The following is a 6,855-nucleotide window of genomic DNA, read 5'->3' on the forward strand; positions in this document are numbered from 1 at the left end:
CACAGGTCAATATTAGCATGCCCCTTTCACACTACAGAACCATCTCTTGGCAGGCTTATAGTGACAATAAAACAAACAGTCTGAATACAGTAGCCTACTAAAGCAACAGGGTGATAACCATGGAGAACAGCACTATTGAGGTACATTTTTGAGGTACATTTTTGAGGCACACGGGCTGGTTGCATGGCTGCTGGCTCGTGTGGATTGAGAGATCCCCTGGTCATCCAAGCGCTAGAGGACCTCTGCAGTCAGCACGGCAGCAGGCTGAGAGCCCAGGAAAGGAAAGGTAGAGCTGCACTGTGGAAGCTTTGTTGGTTAATTGCCATGCGACATCTTGGATGTGGGATCTGCAGGGAGGGAGGGAGGCAGGGGAAGGGTAGGGGCCTCTGGGACGTCAGCAGTTCAAAGTGTGTGCGATGAGGGGGCAATTCAATCAAAGCACAAAGCCAAGGCACTTTGGCCTGCCCTAAAAAAACAGATTGGAGGCAGACGAGTCATTAATTATAAATTTGTCACTTTTGACAAAAGGGGGTGGCAGGATTGCCTAGTGGTTAAGAGCGTTGTCCCAATAACTGAAAGGTCACTGGTTTCAATCGCAGAGCTGACTAGGTGAACAATCTGTCTGTGCCCTGGAGCAAGGCCCTTAACACAAATTTCTCTGGATAAAAGTGTCTCCTAAAAAGGTCAATGTGAAATGTTTATATAAACACAACTCAGTTTCTGTCATTGTTTGTTGCGCAGGACTAGGTTGGCAGTAGGCCTACTAGGTAGTATTGTGTATGAAATTAATTAAAAGGCTACTGCCTGATTTGACCTTGTTTACATTTTAAGAACACTAGCGGCCATGACTAAATTCAAACATGAGTTGGTTTCGGGGTGTGGTTTGATGTGTGTTTTCGCAGGTGGGAAGAGTTAGGCAATTAGCTTTAGTCTGCTGGTGTGGGACCATGGCAAAAATTGGTTTAACTTTGGATAGCCTATCTCCGGGCTAGTTAGGGACCATCAATAAATTATACAATGTAAATGAGACAATATTTTAATGTTACACACCTTTTAGTTCTCATGAAATGCTTTCAATATTTGTATTTGAATTTCTAAAATGTATATTTGGTTTGAGGTTTTTGAAATCATTGAAATTTAGAACTATTTAAGTTAACATATTGTCCCATGTACACTGTGTAATTTACCGATGGTCCCTAACTAGCCCCATAGGGATATCCAAAGTGAACCCAAATTTACCAAAGCCATTACAATCGGATTGGGTGAAGATGCACTCCTAATTGATGATTACTTGTGTGCTGCCAGCTATGGGCAGGGTTAAAACAAACTCAACCTTAATTTACTTTGTGATGCAGTCAGGAAGGAACACAAGTCTCAAAACTCATTTTTGTATGAGACTGACTTTATGACCAAAATTCTCCTATTTACACTTTGTAGTAAATTCGGACTGGAGAATAAATGTTTAACCCATACCAAGATGCATAGTAGGACAGCAGGGAAGATAGCTTTATGTTGCTTTCAAAACCACGTTAATTTCCACGCAAAGAACATTGTTGAACAAATGTCAGTACTGAGACTTAGGTACTGGTGGGAATCCCATTATAAAAGGTACAGACCTATACAAAACATACTCTGTGGACTTTCTCTCCTCTGCTTTCCCCCAGACGTGTAGGGAGCAACCTCCTCACCACACATGACAAGATAACACCTGTTCCCATTTCCTCTACCCGTCCTCTCTGTGCCTCTTGGACCACTGAAGGACAGCTAGCCTACCCAGGAGCTCCTTGAGGGATGGGGGAAGAGGCCACCTTTCAAAACACTCCCCATCTATTTCCTGATAGGCGCCACCTGTTCCTCCCCCCATCCCCCTCCACCCCACCCGTCTGAGTGAGGGATGGGAGGAGAGAACGCTGTCAATGTCACAGAGAGAGGGAGGGAGAGAGAGAATGCTGTCAATGTCACAGAGAGAGGGAGGGAGAGAGAGAGAACGCTGTCAATGTCACAGAGAGAGGGATGGGAGGAGAGAACGCTGTCAATGTCACAGAGTGAGGGAGGGAGGGAGAGAGGGAGTGAGAATAGAGAGTGAAAGAGACGGAGAAAGAGGGGAATGAGAGAAAGAGGCTGGGAGAGAGAGAAGGGTAGTCTCTGAGCTACCTGGTGGTTCCAGATGCCAGGCGTTTCAATGGTGCAATTATGTCTGTCTTATGACTCCCACTGGCCCTGGCTATGGCCTTATGGAAATTACACTGGCAGGGGTACACACCCACACACACGCTCAATTATGCATGTGCAAACTCATCCCATGTTGTATGTGAGGAGACATACAGGACGGTGGGTACCAGCTACAGGGATGATCCATGTCTTCCACATGCCAGGTGCTGCGTACACTGCTCAGTGTGCTTAGTGAACAGTCCTCTCCATCATGACGACTTTAGTAGTACTTTCCCCGTTGTCCACTCCGGATCGCTGAAAGGGAGAGAAACCACCGATCGATCAAACAGCAAACTGTGTTAGATGTGTTTTCCTCCTCGGAGCGGCTGCCATCTGGCAGGGAAAGCTACCGGTCGTTAACATTACCCGCTGCCTGGTGACAGAGGCTGCTACCGGTCGTTAACATTACCCGCTGCCTGGTGACAGAGGCTGCTACCGGTCGTTAACCTTACCCACTGCCTGGTGACAGAGGCTGCTACCGGTCATTAACATTACCCACTGCCTGGTGACAGAGGATTCTACCGGTCATTAACATTACCCGCTGCCTGGTGACAGAGGCTGCTACCGGTCGTTAACATTACCCGTTGCCTGGTGACAGAGGGTCGTTAACAACCCGCTGCCGGTGACAAGGCTGCCGGTGTTAACATTACCCGCTGCCTGGTGACAGAGGATGCTACCGAGACGAACCCGCGCCTGGTGACAGAGGCTGCTACCGGTCGTTAACATTACCCACTGCCTGGTGACAGAGGCTGCTACCGGTCGTTAACATTACCCGCTGCCTGGTGACAGAGGCTGCTACCGTCGAATTACCCGCTGCGGTGAAGAGGCTGCTACCGGTCGTTAACATTACCCGCTGCCTGGTGACAGAGGCTGCTACCGGTCGTTAACATTACCCACTAGGCTGCAATTAAGACCACTTTTTTGCCTAACCTCTAGCAGCCTGATGACTGGTGAGGTTGGAATGATGGAAAGGTATTGGGACATGACTGAGTATATGAACCAATGTGGGGACATTTGGGGAAACCTCACATTCATTGCAGATTAGTCAAATAAACATTATGCAAACTTACCTAAACTATGTTCATAACTCCAAATGTCAAATGAGTCTGTAGCCCTTTATTTTAATGTGTGCTTATACCTTTGTACTAACATAGTTAATACAGTAACAGCATTGTATTACCGTGTGCTTATACCTGAGTATTAATGCTGTAATTACAGTAACCGCCTTGTATTAATGTGTACTTATACCTGTGTATTAATACTGTAATTATTACAGTAACAACATTGTATTAATGTGTGCTTATACCTGAGTATTAATGCTGTAATTACAGTAATAGCATTGTATTAATGTGTACTTATACCTGTGTATTAATACTGTAATTATTACAGTAACAACATTGTATTCATGTGTACTTATACCTGTGTATTAATACTGTAATTATTACAGTAACCGCATTGTATTAATGTGTGCTTATACCTGTATATTAATGCTGTAATTATTACAGTAACAGATTTGTATTAATGTGTGCTTAAATCTGTGTATTAATGCTGTAATTATTACAGTAACAGCATTGTATTAATGTGTGCTTATACCTGTATATTAATGCTGTAATTATTACAGTAACAGATTTGTATTAATGTGTGCTTAAATCTGTATATTAATGCTGTAATTATTACAGTAACAGCATTGTATTCATGTGTGCTTATACCTGTATATTAATGCTGTAATTACAGTAACAGCATTGTATTAATGTGTGCTTATACCTGTATATTAATGCTGTAATTATTACAGTGACAGCATTGTATTGACCTTGTCCTGGCTCAAAGTAGAGTAGAAATTGACTTTAGGGATGCATGATATAAATCGGTAAGCATATCGGAATCGGACGATATTAGCTAAAAATGCCAACATCGGCCCGATGTCAAATTTAACCGCGATGTTCAAAACCAATGTCAAAGCTGACGTGCAAACCTATATTACGTAGGTATACGATGTAGTGATATTGCGCTACTAGCGCAACATAGCATTCCTAACCTAGCCCACAATGTCTGCTGTGTGGATCGAATGGTCAGCAAGTCCAGCAGTCATTTGAAAGAGTAAGAAAATCTCAGCGAGACAACTCAAAGGCGAAATCCATTAAAACGCCAAGATAATGGAATTCATTGGCCTTGAGAATCAACCATTCTCTGTCATGGATGATGTTGGCTTTCGCCGACTGGTTGAGCCCCGGTACACATTACCAAGTAGGCGCTATGTTTCAGATGATGTAGCCCTACCGGAGTTACACAGTATTATTGAAACGCACATTCATGAGCTACTTGCTATGGGCGTCACTGCTATTAGCTTCAGGACTGACATCTGGACCGGCGATGTCAGCCCCATGAGCATGCTGAGTCTGACAGAACAGTGGGTCGACAAGGATTTCGTACTGAGGAAAGCCGTATTGCATGCTCAAGAATGTGCTGGTTCTCATACCGCTGCTGCCATTTCAATGGTATTTGTGAACATGTTTGAAACATGAACACACTCCTAGCTCCATTCGAACAACTGACTGGAGAAATAAGCTCATCAACTGTGTCTGCAGTAGACGTGATACCCTCTATCATGGCATTGAAACGCCTGCTCAACAAAACTGCCCACACAGACCGTGGGGTTAAAACTTGGAAAAGTACTCTACTAGAGGCTGTGAACAAGCGATTCGGTGGCATTCTCTCTGAGTCTCTTTACTGTGTCGCCACCATGCTCGATGCTAGGTACAAGGACCGCTACTTCGATGCAGACAAGAAACAGTGTTTACGTGAAATGTTAGACACAGCTGGACAAGATGGAAACGGACACAGTGACAGTGCGCACCGAGGAAGAGAGGCCACAGACAGAGCTGAAACTTCCCTGCTAGACTTGTATGATGAAATCTTACAAGAATGAAACGACTGAACAAATGAACAAGGAAACAGCACAGAAAGTAAGTGAAAGAAATAGGTTTTGATTGTTTTACTGCTAATGGGGACATATGTAAATATCAACTAAATAACTTTTTGGTCAGTGTGTGTGTGTGTGTGTGTGTGTGTGTGTGTGTGTGTGTGTGTTTCAACTATTTAACTGTATTAGAATGCTTAAACAGACGCTAAAATATCGGATATCGGTATCAGCCAAAAATGGCATATCGGTGCATACCTAATTGACTTCATCACTACTTGTATTTTTGAGAAGTATTGACATGTTGAATACACCAAGCTGTCTGTTTAAACTACTAGCACAATGCTCTAACAGCCAGGCTCACCCCACAAGACATGCTACCAGAGGTCTGTTCACAGTCCAAGTCCAGAGCAGACTATGGGAGACGCACAGTACTTCATAGAGCCATGACTACATGGAACTCTATTCCACATCAGGTAACTGATGAAGGCAGTAGAATCAGAATTTTTTTTTAAACAGGTAAAAATACACCTTATGGAACCGCGGGGACTGTGAAGCAACACAAACATAGGCACAGACATGCATACACACATAACATACTCACTATACACACACACGTACACATGGATTTTGTGTTGTAGATATGTGGTTTTAGAGTAGGGGCCTGTGGGCACACACTTAACGTGTTGTGAAATGTAATGTTTTTATTTGTATATAAACTGCCTTAATGTTGCTGGACCCCAGTTAGAGCAGCTGCTGCCTTGGTAGGAACGAATGGGGATCCATAATAAATACACGGTTGTTACTACAGCAAGCAAAACTTTACTACACCTATAGGACCATCTTTATGTAAAGCATAACAAACAAGTCTTTCATTCAGAGGAGGAGGCCTGTCACCAAGGCAGTCCCTTCAACTAATGGAGCTAATTGAAGTTTAGACACCGCTAGCGCATGATGGATGGTAGAGGAGCCTGATGGTGGGGTGGGGTGTCTATGGATGGTAGGGGAGGCTGGTGGTGTGGTGGGGTGTCTATGGATGGTAGAGGAGCCTGGTGGTGAGGTGGGGTGTCTATGGATGGTAGAGGAGCCTGGTGGTGAGGTGGGGTGTCTATGGATGGTAGAGGAGCCTGGTGGTGTGGTGGGGTGTCTATGGATGGTAGAGGAGCCTGGTGGTGTGGTGTCTATGGATGGTAGAGGAGCTTGGTGGTGGGGTGTCTATGGATGGTAGAGGAGCCTGGTGGTGAGGTGGGGTGTCTATGGATGGTAGAGGAGCCTGGTGGTGTGGTGTCTATGGATGGTAGAGGAGCCTGGTGGTGAGGTGGGGTGTCTATGGATGGTAGAGGAGCCTGGTGGTGTGGTGTCTATGGATGGTAGAGGAGCCTGGTGGTGAGGTGGAGTGTCTATCGATGGTAGAGGAGCCTGGTGGTGAGGTGGGGTGTCTATGGATGGAAGAGGAGCCTGGTGGTGTGGTGTGGTGTCTATGGATGGTAGAGGAGCCTGGTGGTGAGGTGGGGTGTCTATGGATGGTAGAGGAGCCTGGTGGTGTGGTGTCTCGGGACTGGCTGGCATGAGATCACAGGCATCAATAGAGCTGAAACTTTCACTATGCCAGTCTGCCTGCCGCTGAAAGACATCTGTGGCCAGCAGGTATCCCCCTCCATCCTTCAGCTCCATCATGCCCAGACCAGGCTGACCCACCACCTCCTGCCCTGTCATGTTCCTTTAAA

The sequence above is a fragment of the Salmo salar genome, chromosome ssa29 (assembly GCF_905237065.1).
Source record: "Salmo salar chromosome ssa29, Ssal_v3.1, whole genome shotgun sequence".
Lineage (NCBI taxonomy): Eukaryota > Metazoa > Chordata > Actinopteri > Salmoniformes > Salmonidae > Salmo > Salmo salar.